This window comes from Triticum aestivum, chromosome 6B (assembly GCF_018294505.1).
Source record: "Triticum aestivum cultivar Chinese Spring chromosome 6B, IWGSC CS RefSeq v2.1, whole genome shotgun sequence".
Lineage (NCBI taxonomy): Eukaryota > Viridiplantae > Streptophyta > Magnoliopsida > Poales > Poaceae > Triticum > Triticum aestivum.
Window position 1 is genome coordinate 488,960,997 of NC_057810.1, and position 17,949 is coordinate 488,978,945.

A 17,949-nucleotide genomic window follows, 5' to 3' on the forward strand; every position below is an offset into this window, starting at 1 on the left:
TTGGAGACGTATCAATACTCCATTGTCACCTCAAGTATTCATACGGCAAGACATACATCATGTGTTTTCAGATCGGAACATTCAATCCGAGAAGACAAAACTTCAAAGGGTAAAGACTCAATTCATCACAACAAGAGTAGAGAAGGGAGAAACATCATATGATCCATCTATATTAACAAAGCCCGCGATACATCAAGATCGTGACATCTTAAGATCACGAGAGAGAGAGAGAGAGAGATTAAACACATAGCTATCGGTAAAAACCCTCAGCCCAGAGGATGGACTACTCCCTCCTCATCATGGTGGCCGCCGGGTTGATGAAGATGGCCACCGGTGATGATTCCCCCCTCCGGCAGGGTGCCGGAACGGGGTCTAGATTGGATCTCATGGATACAGAGGCCTTGCAGTGGCGGAACTTCTGATCTAGGTTTACCCCGAAGGGTTTCAGAATATTTGGGAATTTATAGTGCAAAGAGGGGGTGCGGGAGGCCACCGAGGTGGGCACAACCCACCTGGGCGCGCTAGGGGGCCCTGGCGTGCCCTGGTGGGTTGTACCCCCCTCGGGGCACCCCCCAGGTGCAGCTTAGGCCCATTGGGTTTCTTCTGGTCTAGAAAAAATCTCCAAAAAGCTACGCGGTGTTTGGACTCCGTTTGATAGTGATTTCCCGCGATGTAAAAAACAAGCAAAAAACAGCAACTGGCACTTGGCACTGGGTCAATAGGTTAGTCCCAAAAATGATATAAAGGTTCTATAAAATGATTGTAAAACACCCAAGAATGATAAAATAACAGCATGAATACTTCATAAATTATAGATACGTTGGATATGTATCACCCATCCGTTAGCTTAGCATTATGATCATTATAGTTTGATTGCTACTGCTTTCTTCATGACTTATACATGTTCCTCAGACTATGAGATTATGCAACTCCCGAATACTAGAGGAACACCTTGTGTGCTATCAAACATCACAATGTAAATGGGTGATTATAAATATGCTCTACAGGTGTCTCCGAAGGTGTTTGTTGGGTTGGCATAGATCGAGATTAGGATTTGTCACTCCGTATTTCAGAGAGGTATCTCTGGGCCCTCTCGGTAATGCTCATCACTATATGCCTTGCAAGCATTGTGAGTAATGAGTTAGTTGAGGGATGAAGTATTACGGAACGAGTAAAGAGACTTTCCGGTAACGAGATTGAACTAGGTATGATGATACCGACGATCGAATCTCGGGCAAGTAACATACCGATGACAAAGGGAACAACGTATGTTGTTATGCGGTTTGACCGATAAAGATCTTCGTAGAACATGTAGGAGCCATTATGAGCATCCAGGTTCCTCTATTGTTTATTAACCGGAGATGTGTCTCGGTCATGTCTACATAGTTCTTGAACCCATAGGGTCCGCGTGCTTAATGTTCGATGCCGATATGTATTATGAGTTATGTGTTTTTTATGACCGAAGTTTGTTCGGAATCCCGGATGAGATCACGGACAAGATGAGGAGTCTCAAATTGGTCGAGACATAAAGATTGATATATTGGACCATGTTATTCGGACACCGGAAGAGTTCCGGGAAGTTTTGGGTAAAACCGGAGTGCTCGAGGGGTTATCAGAACCCCCAGGGGGAACTAATGGGCCACCATGGGCCTTAGTGGAGAGAGAGGAGAGCGGCCAGGGCAGGCTGCCCTCCCCCTTGGAGTCCGAATAGGACAAGGGAAAGGGGGGCAACGCCTCCTTTCCTACTCCCTCTCCCTCTCCTTCCTTCCCCCTCTCTCCCTTGTGGTGGAATCCTACTAGGACTAGTAGTACTAGTAGGACTCCTCTCTTGGGCGCGCCCTAGGAGTCGGCCGGCCTCCCCCTTGCTCATTTATATACGGGGGCAGGGTGCACCCTAGTACACACAAGTTTCTCTTAACCGTGTGTGGTGCACCTCGATCATACCATCGTAGTGCTTAGGCGAAGCCCTGCGCCAGTAGCATCATCATCACCGTCACCACGCCGTCGTGCTGACGGAACTCACCCTCGTACTCAACGAGATCAAGAGCACGAGGGACGTCATCGAGCTGAACGTGTGCTGAAACGGAGGTGTCGTGCGTTCGGTACTTGATCGGTTGGATTGGGAAGAAGTTCGACTACATCAAGCGCGTTTTTGAAACGCTTCCACTTTCGGTCTACGAGGGTACGTGGACACACTCGCCCCTTTCGTTGCTATGCATCACCTAGATAGATCTTGCGTGATCGTAGGAATTTTTTTTGAAATTACCGTGTTCCCCAACAGTTGACTACGATGAGACTTTCTCACCTGTAGCTATGCGTAAGTCAGTCTGAATCATGTTAGCAATTTCCTCAATTTACGATTATGAAATCTGGCAAATGGATGTCAAAACTGCATTCCTTAATGGATATGTTAAAGAAGAGTTATATATGATGCAACCAGAAGGTTTTGTCGATCCTAAAGGTGCTAACTGATGGAAATATGCCCTAGAGGCAATAATAAAATGGTTATTGTTATATTTCCTAAATCATGATAAAGGTTTATTATTCATTCTAGAATTGTATTGATCGGAAACTTAAATACATGTGTGAATACATAAACAAATACCGTGTCCCTAACAAGCCTCTACTAGACTAGCTCGTTGATCAAAGATGGTTAAGGTTTCCTAGACATATACATGAGTTGTCATTTGATAATGGGATCACATCATTAGGAGAATGATGTGATGGACAATACCCATCTGTTAGCTTAGCATAATGATTGTCAGTATATTGCTATTGCTTTCTTCATGTCAAATACTTATTCCTTCGACTATGAGATTATGCAACTCCCAGATACCGGAGGAATACCTTGTGTGCTATCAAATGTCACAACATAACTTAGTGATCATAAAGATGCTCTATAGGTATCTTCGAAGGTGTTTGTTGAGTTGGCATATATCGAGATTAGGATTTGTCACTCCGAGTATCGAAGAGGTATCTTTGGGCCCTCTCGGTAATACACATCATAAGCTCGCAAGCAAATGACTAAGGAGTTAGTCACAAGGTGATGTATTACAGTAGGAGTAAAGAGACTTGCAGGTAATGATATTGAACTAGGTATGAAGATACCGACGATCGAATCTCGGGCAAGCAACATACCGGTGGACAAAGGGAATCACGTATGTTGTCATAACGGTTCAACTGATAAAGATCTTCGTACAATATGTGGGAGCCAATATGAGCATCCAGGTTCGGCTATTGGTTATTGACTATAGAGGTGTCTCGGTCATGTCTACATAGTTCTCGAACCCGTAGGGTCCGCACGCTTAACATTCGATGGTGATATAATATTATATGAGTTATGTGATTTGGTGAGCGAATGTTGTTCGAAGTCCCGGATATGTTCACGGACATGACAAGGAGTCTCGAAATGGTCGAGAGGTAAATATTGATATATAGGACGATAGTATTCGGACATCAGAAGTTTTCCGAAGTGTATCGGGTAGTTATCGGAGTACCGGAGGGGTTACCGGAACCCCCGGGAGAATATATGGGCCATGAGAGGGGAGCACACCAGCCCACAAGGAGTGGCGTGCCCCCCTATGGAAGGAGGCCGATTGGGAGAAGGAAAAGTGGGGGTCCCCCCCCCCCCTTCCTGTTGGAAATATGCCCTAGAGGCAATAATAAGAGTATTATTATATTTCATTGTTCATGATAATTGTCTTTTATTCATGCTATAACTGTATTATCCGGAAATCGTAATACACGTGTGAATACTTAGACCACACTATGTCCCTGGTAAGCCTCTAGTTGACCAGCTCGTTGTGATCAACAGATAGTCATGGTTTCCTGACTATGGACATTGGATGTCGTTGATAACGGGATCACATCATTAGGAGAATGATGTGATGGACAAGACCCAATCCTAAGCATAGCATAAAAGATCGTGTAGTTCGTTTTGCTAGAGCTTTGCAAGTGTCAAGTATCTCTTCCTTCGACCATGAGATCGTGTAACTCCCGAATACCGTAAGAGTGCCTTGGGTGTATCAAACGTCACAACGTAACTGGGTGACTATAAAGGTGCATTACAGGTATCTCCGAAAGTAGCTGTTGGGTTGACATGGATCGAGACTGGGATTTGTCACTCCGTATGACGGAGAGGTATCTCTGGGCCCACTCGGTAATGCATCATCATATTGAGCTCAATGTGACCAAGGTGTTGGACACGGGATCATGCATTACGGTACGAGTAAAGTGACTTGCCGGTAACGAGACTGAACAAGGTATTGGGATACCGACGATCGAGTCTCGGGCAAGTAACGTACCGATTGACAAAGGGAATTGCATACAGGGTTTGATCGAATCCTCGACATAGTGGTTCATCCGATGACAACATCGAGGAGCATGTGGGAGCCATCATGGGTATCCAGATCCCGCTGATGGTTATTGACTGAGAGCGTCTCGGTCATGTCTGCATGTCTCCCGAACCCGTAGGGTCTACACACTTAAGGTTCGGTGACGCTAGGGTTATGAAGATATGTATATGCAGAAACCCGAATGTTGTTCGGAGTCCCGGATGAGATCCCGGACGTCACGAGGAGTTCCGGAATGGTCCGGAGGTAAAGAATTATATATAGGAAGTGCTATTTCGGGCATCGGGACAAGTTTCGGGGTTATCGGTATTGTACCGGGACCACCGGAAGGGTCCCGGGGGTCCACCGGGTGGGGCCACCTGTCCCGGGGGGCCACATGGGCTGTAGGGGGTGCGCCTTGGCCATCATGGGCCAAGGGCACCAGCCCCTATAGGCCCATGCGCCTAGGGTTTCCCCCTAGGAGGAGTCCTAGTGGTGGAAGGCACCCCTAGGTGCCTTGGGGGGGAGGGAAACCTCCCCTAGGCCGCCGCCCCCCCTAGTAGATCTCATCTACTAGGGCCGGCGCCCCCCCTGGCACCCCTATATATAGTGGGGGAGAGGAGGGACTCAACACACCAGCCCCTGGCGCCTCCACCTCCCCCCGTTACGTCTCTCCCTCGTAGTCTCGGCGAAGCCCTGCTGCTGTGACGCCCTGCATCCACCACCACGCCGTCGTGCTGCTGGATCTTCATCAACCTCTCCTTTCCCCTTGCTGGATCAAGAAGTAGGAGACGTCTCCCGTCCCGTACGTGTGTTGAACGCGAAGGTGCCGTCCGTTCGGCGCTGGTCATCGGTGATTTGGATCACGTCGAGTACGACTACATCATCACCTTGCAAGCTTCCGCACGCGATCTATAAGTGGTATGTAGATGCAAACTCTCTCCCTAGACTCGTTGCTTAGATGAACTCATAGATGGATCTTGGTGAAACCGTAGGAAAAATTTTAATTTTCTGCAACGTTCCCCAACAGTGGCATCATGAGCTAGGTCTATGCGTAGTTCTCTTTGCACGAGTAGAACACAATTTTGTTGTGGGCGTGGATTTTGTCATCTTACTTGCCTCTACTAGTCTTTTCTTGCTCAACGGTATTGTGGGATGAAGCGGCCCGGACCAACCTTACACGTACGCTTACGTGAGACCGGTTCCACCGATTGACATGCACTAGTTGCATAAGGTGGCTGGCGGGTGTCTGTCTCTCCCACCTTAGTTGGAGCGGAATCGATGAACAGGGCCCTTATGAAGGGTAAATAGAAGTTGACAAAATCACGTTGTGGTGATTCGTAGGTAAGAAAACGTTCTTGCTAGAACCCAATTGCAGCCACGTAAAAGATGCTACAACAATTAGAGGACGTCTAACTTGTTTTTGCAGCGATTGATCATGTGATGTGATATGGCCAGAAGTTGTGATGAATGATGAATTGTGATGTATGAGATCATGTTCTTTGTAATAGGATTCACGACTTGCATGTCGATGAGTATGACAACCGGCAGGAGCCATAGGAGTTGTCATTATTTTTTGTATGACCTGCGTGTCATTTAATAACGTCATGTAAACTACTTTACTTTATTGCTAAACGTTAGTCATAGAAGTAGAAGTAGTCGTTGGCGTGACAACTTCATGAAGACACGATGATGGAGATCATGATGATGGAGATCATGGTGTCAAGCCGGTGACAAGATGATCATGGAGCCCCGAAGATGAAGATCAATGGAGCTATATGATATTGGCCATATCATGTCACAACTATATAATTGCATGTGATGTTTATTATGTATTATGCATCTTGTTTACTTAGGACGACGGTAGTAAATAAGATGATCCCTTATAAAATTTCAAGAAGTTTTCTCCCCTAACTGTGCACCGTTGCTACAGTTCGTCGTTTCTAAGCACCACGTGATGATCGGGTGTGATGGATTCTTACGTTCACATACAACGGGTGTAAGACAGTTTTACACAGCGAAAACACTTAGGGTTAACTTGACGAGCCTAGCATGTGCAGACATGGCCTCGGAACACGGAGACCGAAAGGTCGAACACGAGTCGTATGGAAGATACGATCAACATGAAAATGTTCACCGACGATGACTAGTCCGTCTCCCGTGATGATCGGACACGGACTAGTCGACTCGGATCGTGTAACACTTAGATGACTAAAGGGATGTCTAATCTAAGTGGGAGTTCATAATTTGATTAGAACTTTATTATCATGAACTTAGTCTAAAACCTTTGCAAATATGTCTTGTAGATCAATGGCCAACGCTAATGTCAACATGAACTTCAACGCGTTCCTAGAGAAAACCAAGCTGAAAGATGATGGCAGCAACTATACGGACTGGGTCCGGAACCTGAGGATCATCCTCATAGCTGCTAGGAAACAATATGTCCTAGAAGGACCGCTAGGTGACGCTCCCGTCCCAGAGAACCAAGACATTATCAATGCTTGGCAGTCTCGCGCTGATGATTACTCCCTCGTTCAGTGCGGCATGCTTTACAGCTTAGAACCGGGGCTCCAAAAGCGTTTTGAGCATCACGGAGCATATGAGATGTTCGAAGAGCTGAAACTAGTTTTTCAAGCTCATTCCCGGGTCGAGAGATATGATGTCTCCGACAAGTTCTACAGTTGTAAGATGGAGGAGAACAGTTCTGTCAGTGAGCACATCCTGAAGATGTCTGGGTTGCACAACCGTATGACCCAGCTGAACATTAACCTCCCAGATGAGGCGGTCATTGACAGAATCCTCCAGTCGCTCCCACCAAGCTACAAGAGCTTTGTGATGAACTACAACATGCAGGGAATGGAAAAGACCATTCCTGAAGTGTTCTCGATGCTGAAGTCAGTAGAGGCTGAAATCAAGAAAGAACATCAAGTGTTGATGGTCAATAAGACCACTAAGTTCAAGAAGGGCAAGGGTAAGAAGAACTTCAAGAAGGACGGCAAAGATGTTGCCGTGCCTGGTAAGCCAGTTACCGGGAAGAAGTCAAAGAATGGACCCAAGCCTGAGACTGAGTGCTTTTATTGCAAGGGGAAGGGTCACTGGAAGCGGAACTGCCCCAAATACTTAGCGGATAAGAAGGCCGGCAACACCAAAGGTATATTTGATATACATGTGATTGATGTGTACCTTACCAGTACTCGTAGTAACTCCTGGGTATTTGATACCGGTGCCGTTGCTCATATTTGTAACTCACAGCAGGAGCTGCGGAATAAACGGAGACTGGCGAAGGACGAGGTGACGATGCGCGTCGGGAATGGTTCCAGAGTCGATGTGATCGCCGTCGGCACGCTGCCTCTACATTTACCTACGGGATTAGTTTTGAACCTTAATAATTGTTATTTAGTGCCAAGTTTGAGCATGAACATTGTATCTGGATCTCGTTTAATACGAGATGGCTACTCATTTAAGTCTGAGAATAATGGTTGTTCGATTTATATGAGAGATATGTTTTATGGTCATGCTCCGATGGTCAATGGTTTATTCTTAATGAATCTCGAGCGTAATATTACACATGTTCATAGTGTAGATGCCAAAAGATTTAAAGTTGATAACGATAGTCCCACATACTTGTGGCACTGCCGCCTTGGTCACATTGGTGTCAAGCGCATGAAGAAGCTCCATGCTGATGGACTTTTAGAGTCTCTTGATTATGAATCCTTTGACACGTGCGAACCATGCCTCTTAGGTAAAATGACCAAGACTCCGTTCTCCGGAACAATGGAGCGAGCAACCAACTTGTTGGAAATCATACATACCGATGTGTGCGGTCCAATGAGCGTTGAGGCTCGCGGAGGATATCGTTATGTTCTCACTCTCACAGATGACTTGAGTAGATATGGGTATGTCTACTTAATGAAACACAAGTCTGAGACCTTTGAAAAGTTCAAGGAATTTCAGAATGAGGTGGAGAATCAACGTGACCGAAAGATAAAATTCTTACGATCAGATCGTGGAGGAGAATACTTAAGTCACGAATTTGGTACACACTTAAAGAAATGTGGAATCGTTTCACAGCTCACGCCGCCTGGAACACCTCAGCGAAATGGTGTGTCCGAACGTCGTAATCGCACTCTATTGGATATGGTGCGGTCTATGATGTCTCTTACCGATTTACCGCTATCATTTTGGGGATACGCTCTAGAGACAGCTACATTCACTTTAAATAGGGCACCGTCAAAATCCGTTGAGACGACACCATATGAATTATGGTTTGGAAAGAAACCTAAGCTGTCGTTTCTAAAAGTTTGGGGATGCGAAGCTTATGTCAAGAAACTTCAACCTGAAAAGCTCGAACCCAAGTCGGAAAAATGCGTATTCATAGGATACCCTAAGGAAACTATAGGGTATACCTTCTACTTAAGATCCGAAGGCAAGATCTTTGTTGCCAAGAACGGATGCTTTCTGGAAAAAGAGTTTCTCTCAAAAGAAGTAAGTGGGAGGAAAGTGGAACTCGATGAAGTACTACCTCTTGAGCGGGATAGTGACGCAGCACAGGAAACCGTTCCTGTGATGCCCACACCAACTGAAGAGGAAAACCATGATAATGATCAAGGTACTTCGGATCAAGTTACTGCTGAACTTCGTAGGTCCACAAGGACACGTTCCGCACCAGAGTGGTACGGCAACCCTGTCCTGGAAATCATGTTGTTAGACAACAATGAACCTTCGAACTATGAAGAAGCAATGGCGGGCCCGGATTCCAACAAATGGCTTGAAGCCATGAAATCCGAGATAGAATCCATGTATGAAAACAAAGTATGGACTTTGACAGACTTGCCCGATGATCGGCGAGCGATAGAAAACAAATGGATCTTTAAGAAGAAGACGGACGCGGATGGTAATATTACCATCTATAAAGCTCGACTTGTCGCTAAGGGTTATCGACAGGTTCAAGGGATTGACTACGACGAGACATTCTCTCCCGTAGCGAAGCTAAAGTCCGTCCGAATCATGTTAGCAATTGCCGCATACTATGATTATGAGATATGGCAGATGGACGTCAAAACAGCATTCCTTAACGGGCATCTTAAGGAAGAACTGTATATGATGCAGCCGGAAGGTTTTGTCGATCCTCGGAACGCTAACAAAGTATGCAAGCTCCAGCGATCCATTTATGGACTGGTGCAAGCATCTCGGAGTTGGAACATTCGCTTTGATGAGATGATCAAAGCGTTTGGGTTTATGCAGACTTATGGAGAAGCCTGCGTTTACAAGAAAGTGAGTGGGAGCTCTGTAGCATTTCTCATATTATATGTAGATGACATACTCCTGATGGGAAATAATATAGAATTTCTGGACAGCATTAAGGCCTACTTGAATAAGTGTTTTTCAATGAAGGACCTTGGAGAAGCTGCTTATATATTAGGCATCAAGATCTATAGAGATAGATCGAGACGCCTCATAGGTCTTTCACAAAGCACATACCTTGATAAGATTTTGAAGAGATTCAGAATGGATCAGTCCAAGAAGGGGTTCTTGCCTATGTTACAAGGTATGAGACTGAGCTCAGCTCAGTCACCGACCATGGCAAAAGATAAAGAAGAGATGAGTGTCATCCCCTATGCTTCAGCCATAGGATCTATTATGTATGCCATGCTGTGTACCAGACCCGATGTAAACCTTGCCGTAAGTTTGGTAGCAAGATACCAAAGTAATCCCGGCAAGGAACACTGGACAGCGGTCAAGAATATCCTGAAGTACCTGAAAAGGACAAAGGACATGTTTCTCGTTTATGGAGGAGACGAAGAGCTCGTCGTAAAGGGTTACGTCGACGCTAGCTTCGACTCAGATCTGGATGACTCTAAGTCACAAACCGGATACATGTATATGTTGAATGGTGGAGCAGTAAGCTGGTGCAGCTGCAAGCAGAGCGTCGTGGCGGGATCTACGTGTGAAGCGGAGTACATGGCAGCCTCGGAGGCATCACATGAAGCGATTTGGGTGAAGGAGTTCATCACCGACCTAGGAGTCATACCCAATGCGTCGGGGCCGATCAAACTCTTCTGTGACAACACTGGAGCTATTGCCCTCGCAAAGGAGCCCAGGTTTCACAAGAAGACCAGGCACATCAAGCGTCGTTTCAACTCCATCCGTGAAAATGTTCAAGATGGAGACATAGAGATTTGCAAAGTGCACACGGATCTGAATGTCGCAGATCCGCTGACTAAACCTCTCTCGCGTGCAAAACATGATCAACACCAGAACTCTATGGGTGTTCGATTCATCACAATGTAACTAGATTAGTGACTCTAGTGCAAGTGGGAGACTATTGGAAATATGCCCTAGAGGCAATAATAAGAGTATTATTATATTTCATTGTTCATGATAATTGTCTTTTATTCATGCTATAACTGTATTATCCGGAAATCGTAATACACGTGTGAATACTTAGACCACACTATGTCCCTGGTAAGCCTCTAGTTGACCAACTCGTTGTGATCAACAGATAGTCATGGTTTCCTGACTATGGACATTGGATGTCGTTGATAACGGGATCACATCATTAGGAGAATGATGTGATGGACAAGACCCAATCCTAAGCATAGCATAAAAGATCGTGTAGTTCGTTTTGCTAGAGCTTTGCAAGTGTCAAGTATCTCTTCCTTCGACCATGAGATCGTGTAACTCCCGAATACCGTAAGAGTGCCTTGGGTGTATCAAACGTCACAACGTAACTGGGTGACTATAAAGGTGCATTACAGGTATCTCCGAAAGTAGCTGTTGGGTTGACACGGATCGAGACTGGGATTTGTCACTCCGTATGACGGAGAGGTATCTCTGGGCCCACTCGGTAATGCATCATCATATTGAGCTCAATGTGACCAAGGTGTTGGACACGGGATCATGCATTACGGTACGAGTAAAGTGACTTGCCGGTAACGAGACTGAACAAGGTATTGGGATACCGACGATCGAGTCTCGGGCAAGTAACGTACCGATTGACAAAGGGAATTGCATACAGGGTTTGATCGAATCCTCGACATAGTGGTTCATCCGATGACAACATCGAGGAGCATGTGGGAGCCATCATGGGTATCCAGATCCCGCTGATGGTTATTGACTGAGAGCGTCTCGGTCATGTCTGCATGTCTCCCGAACCCGTAGGGTCTACACACTTAAGGTTCGGTGACGCTAGGGTTATGAAGATATGTATATGCAGAAACCCGAATGTTGTTCGGAGTCCCGGATGAGATCCCGGACGTCACGAGGAGTTCCGGAATGGTCCGGAGGTAAAGAATTATATATAGGAAGTGCTATTTCGGGCATCGGGACAAGTTTTGGGGTTATCGGTATTGTACCGGGACCACCGGAAGGGTCCCGGGGGTCCACCGGGTGGGGCCACCTGTCCCGGGGGGCCACATGGGCTGTAGGGGGTGCGCCTTGGCCATCATGGGCCAAGGGCACCAGCCCCTATAGGCCCATGCGCCTAGGGTTTCCCCCTAGGAGGAGTCCTAGTGGTGGAAGGCACCCCTAGGTGCCTTGGGGGGGAGGGAAACCTCCCCTAGGCCGCCGCCCCCCCTAGTAGATCTCATCTACTAGGGCCGGCGCCCCCCCCCCCCTGGCACCCCTATATATAGTGGGGGAGAGGAGGGACTCAACACACCAGCCCCTGGCGCCTCCACCTCCCCCCGTTACGTCTCTCCCTCGTAGTCTCGGCGAAGCCCTGCTGCTGTGACGCCCTGCATCCACCACCAGGCCGTCGTGCTGCTGGATCTTCATCAACCTCTCCTTTCCCCTTGCTGGATCAAGAAGTAGGAGACATCTCCCGTCCCGTACGTGTGTTGAACGCGGAGGTGCCGTCCGTTCGGCGCTGGTCATCGGTGATTTGGATCACGTCGAGTACGACTACATCATCACCTTGCAAGCTTCCGCACGCGATCTATAAGTGGTATGTAGATGCAAACTCTCTCCCTAGACTCGTTGCTTAGATGAACTCATAGATGGATCTTGGTGAAACCGTAGGAAAAATTTTAATTTTCTGCAACGTTCCCCAACACTTCCTTCTCTATTCCCCCTTCCCTTTTCTTCTCTGGTGAAAAAAGGCAGGGGGAGGGCGCCACTTGGGGAAACCCCAAGTAGGATTCTGATCATACTTGGGGTGCACCCTGGCTGCCTACCCTCTCCCTCCCCCCCCCCCCCCACACACACACACACACACACACATATATATATATATATATATATATATATATATATGTATATGTATATCTGTGTGTGTGTGTGTGTGGGAGGGGCGCCCCTAGCACAACCATGACAATTGCTTAGCCGTGTGCGGCGCCCCCCTCCACCGTTTACACCCTCGGTCATATTTTTGTAGTGCTTAGACGAAGCCCTGTGGATATAACTTTGAAGGAAATATGCCCTAGAGGCAATAATAAAGTTGTTATTTATATTTCCTTATATCATGATAAATGTTTATTATTCATGCTATAATTGTATTAACCGGAAACTTAGTACATGTGTGATACATAGACAAAACATAGTGTCCCTAGTATGCCTCTACTTGAATAGCTCGTTAATCAAAGATGGTTATGTTTCCTAACCATAGACATGTGTTGTAATTTGATAAAACAAGATCACACCATTATGAGAATGATGTGATGGATAAGACCCATCCACTAGCTTAGCATTATGATCGTTACAGTTTCATTGCTACTACTTTCTTCCTGACTTATACATGTTCCTCAGACTATGAGATTATGCAACCCCCGAATACCAGAGGAACACCTTGTGTGCTATCAAACATCACAACGTAACTGGTGATTATAAAGATACTCTACATGTGTCTCTGAACGTATTTGTTGGGTTGGCATAGATCGAGATTAGGATTTATCGCTCCGTGTATCGGATAGGTATCTCTGGGCCCTCTCAGTAATGCTCATCACTATATGCCTTACAAGAAATTTGACTAATTAGTTAGTTGCAAGATGAAGCATTACGGAACGAGTAAAGAGGCTTGCCCGTAATGAGATTGAACTAGGTATGATGATACCGACGATCGAATCTCGGGCAAGTAACATACCGATGACAAAGGGAACAACGTATGTTGTTATGCGGTTTGACCGATAAAGATCTTCACAGAATATGTAGGAGCCAATATGAGCATCTAGGTTCCGCTATTGGCTATTGATCAGAGATGTGTCTCGGTCATGTCTACATAGTTCTCGAACCCATAGGGTCCGCACGCTTAACGTTCTATGACGATTTGTATTATGAGTTATGTGTTTTGATGACCGAAGTTTGTTCAGAGTCCCGGATGAGATCAGGAACGTGACGGGGAGTCTCGAAATGGTCTAGACATAAAGATTGATATATTGGAAGGCTATATTCGGACATCGAAATGGTTCCAAAGAAGTTTGGGTATTTTCCAAAGTACCGGGAGGTTACCGACCCCCCCCCCCCTCGGGAGTTGATGTTCCCTAGTGGGCCTTAGTGGGAAGGAGAGGCGGCGGCCAAGAGGTGGCGCCCCCCCCTCTCCCAAGCCCAGTCCGAATTGGACAAGGGGTTGGGGGCGCGGCCCCCCTCTCCCTTCCTTCCCCCTTCTCCTTTAGGTGGAAACCTACTAGGACTTGGAGTCCTAGTAGGATTCCCCTTCTCCCGGCATGCCTAGCTTGGCCGACCGGCCTCCCCCTCCCTCCTTTATATACGGAGGCAGGGGGCACCCTAGAACACACCAAGTTTTATCTTAGCCGTGTGCGGTGCCCCCCTCCACAGTTACACACCTCGATCATATCGCCGTAGTGCTTAGGCGAAGCCCTGCGTCGATAACATCATAATCACCGTAGCCATGCCGCCGTGCTGACGGAACTCACCCTCGTACTCAACTGCATCAAGAGCACGAGGGACGTCATCGAGCTGAACGTGTGCTGAACACGGAGGTGCCGTACGTTCAGTACTTGGATCGGTTGGGTCACAAAGACGTTCGACTACATCAACCGCGTTACTAAATGCTTCCACTTTCGGTCTACGAGGGTACACAGACACACTCTCCCGTCTTGTTGCTATGCATCTCCTAGATAGATCTTGCGAGATCGTAGGAAAATTTTGAAAATACTACGTTACCCAACAGTGGCATTCGAGCCAGGTCTATGCGTAGATGTTTTATGCACGAGTAGAACACGAAGAGTTGTGGGCGATAATAGTCATACTGCTTACCACCAACATCTTACTTTGATTTGGCGGTATTGTAGGATGAAGCGTCCCGGACCAACATTGCATGACCACGTTCATGAGACTGGTTCTACCGACGTGCTTTTGCACATAGGTGGCTGGCGGGTGTCTGTTTCTCCAACTTTAGTTGAATCAAGTTTGACTGCGGCCGGTCGTTGTTGAAGGTTAAAACAACACACTCGACAAAAAATATTTGTGGTGTTGATGTGTAGGTAAGAACGGTTCTTGCTATAAGCTCGTAGCAGCCACGTAAAATTTGAAACAACAAAGTAGAGGACGTCTAACTAGTTTTTTAGGTCTTGCTGTGATGTGATATGGTCAAGACATGATGCTATATAAATTGTTGTATGAGATGATCATGTTTTATAACAAAGTTATCGGCAACTGGCAGGAGACATATGGTTGTCGCTTTATTGTATGCAATGCAATCGCCGTGTAATTGTTTTACTTTATCACTAAGCGGTAGCGATTGTCATAGAAGCAATAGTTGGCAAGACGACAACATGCTACGATGGAGTTCAAGGTGTCACGCCGGTGATGATGGAGATCATGACGATGCTTTGGTGATGGAGATGATAAGCACAAGATGATGATGGCCATATCATGTCACATATTTTGATTGTGTGTGATGTTTATCTTTTATGCATCTTATTTTGCTTAGTCGGCGGTAGCATTATAAGATGATCCCTTACTAAATTTCAAGGTATAAGTGTTCTCCCTGAGTATGCACCGTTGCTACAGTTCGTCGTGCCGAGACACCAGGTGATGATCGGGTGTGATAAGCTCTACGTTCACATAAAATGGGTGCAAGCCAGTTTTGCACACACAGAATACTCGGGTTAAACATGATGAGCCTAGCATATGCAGATATGGCCTCAGAACAATGAGACTGAAAGGTTGAACGTGAATCATATAGTAGATATGATCAACATAGTGATGTTCACCATTGAAAACTACTCCATCTCACATGATTATCGGACATGGTTTAGTTGATTTGGATCGCGTGATCATTTAGATGACTAGAGGGATGTCTATCTAAGCGGGAGTTCTTAAGTAATATGATTAATTGAACTTTAATTTATCATGAACTTAGTCCTGATAGTTATCTTGCATGTCTATGTTATTGTAGATCAATGGCCCGTGCTACCGTTCCTTTGAAATTTTAATGCGTTCCTAGAGAAAGATAAGTTGGAAGATGATGGTAGCAATTACAAGGATTGGGTCCGTAACTTGAGGATTATCCTCATTGCTGCACGGAAGAATTACGTCTTGGAAGCGCCGCTAGGTGTACCACCCGCGCCAGCAATTGCAGACATTGTGAATGCCTGGCAGACGCGTGTTGATGACTACTCGATAGTTCAGTGTACCATGCTTTATGGCTTAGAGTCGGGACTTCAAAGACGTTTTGAATGTCATGGAGCATATGAGATGTTCCAAGAGTTGAAGTTAATATTTCAAGCAAATGCCCGAGTTGAGAGATATGAAGTCTCCAACAAGTTCTATAGCTGCAAAATGGAGGAGAATAGTTCTGTCAGTGAACACATACTCAGAATGTCTGGGTACCATAACCACTTGACTCTGCTGGGAGTTAACCTTCCTGATGATAGTGTCATTGACAGAGTTCTTCAATCACTGCCACCAAGCTATAAAGGCTTCATGATGAACTATAGTATGCAAGGGATGAACAAGACAATTCCTGAGCCCTTCGCGATGCTAAAACCTGCGGAGGTAGAAATGAAAAAGGAGCATCAAGTGTTGATGGTCAACAACACCACTAGTTTCAAGAAAAAGAGCAAAGGAAAGAAGGGGAACTTCAAGAAGAACGGCAAGAAAGTTGCTGCTCAGGAGAAGAAACCCAAGTCTGGACCTAAGCCTGAAACTAAGTGCTTCTACTCCAAAGGGACTGGTCACTGGAAGCGGAACTGCCCCAAGTATTTGGCAGATAAGAAGGATGGCAAAGTGAAAGGTATATTTGATATACATGTTATTGATGTACCTTACTAATGCACGTAGTAGCGCCTGGGTATTTGATACTGGTTCTGTTGCTCATATTTGCACCTCGAAACAGGGGCTACGGATTAAACGAAGATTGGCTAAGGACGAGGTGACAATGCACGTCGGAAATGGTTCCAAGGTCGATGTGATCGCCGTCGGCACGCTACCTCTACATCTACATTCGGGATTAGTTTTAGACCTGCATAATTGTTATTTGGTGCCAACGTTGAGCATGAACATTATATCTGGATCTTGTTTGATGCGAGACAGTTATTCATTTAAATCAGAGAATAATGGTTGTTCTATTTATATGAGTAATATCTTTTATGGTCATGCACCCTTGCTAAGTGGTCTATTTTTGATAAATCTCGATCGTGGTGATACACATGTGAAGCCAAAGATGCAAAGTTGATAATGATAGTGCAATTTATTTGTGGCATTGCTGTTTAGGTCATATTGGTGTAAAGCGCATGAAGAAACTCCATGCGGATGGGCTTTTAGAATCACTTGATTATCAATCACTTGGTGCTTGTGAACCATGCCTCATGGGCAAGATGTCTAAAACTCCATTCTCCGGAACAATGGAACGAGCTACTGACTTATTGGAAATAATACATACCGATGTATGCAGTCCAGTGAGGGTTGAGGCTTGTGGTAGGTATCGTTATTTTCTTACCTTCACAGATGATTTGAGAAAATATGGGTATATCTACTTAATGAAGCATAAGTCTGAAACATTTGAAAAGTTCAAAGAATTTTAGAGTGAAGTGGAAAATCATTGTAACAAGAAAATATAGTTTCTACGATCTTATCGTGGAGGAGAATATTTGAGTTACGAGTTTGGTCTTCATTTGAAACAATGTGGAATAGTTTCGCGACTCACGCCACCTGGAACACCACAGCGTAATGGTGTCTCTGAACGTCGTAACCGTATTGGATATGGTGCAATCTATGATGTCTCTTACTGATTTACCGCTATCGATTCGGGGTTATGCTTTAGAGACGACTGCATTCACATTAAATAGGGCACCATCAAAATCCGTTGAGATGACGCTTTATGAACTGTGGTTTGGCAAGAAACCAAAGTTGTCGTTTATGAAAGTTTGGGGCTGTGATGATTATGTGAAAAAGCTTCAACCTGATAAGCTCGAACCCAAATCGGAGAAGTGCATCTTCATAGGATACCCAAAGGAAACTGTTGGGTACACCTTTTATCACAGATCCGAAGGCAAGATATTTGTTGCTAAGAATGGATCCTTTCTAGAGAAGGAGTTTCTCTCGAAAGAAGTGAGTGGGAGGAAAGGAGAGCTTGATGACGTAACTGTACCTTCTCCCGAATTGGAATGTAGTTCATCACAGAAATCAGTTCAAGTGATTCCTACACCAATTTGCGAGG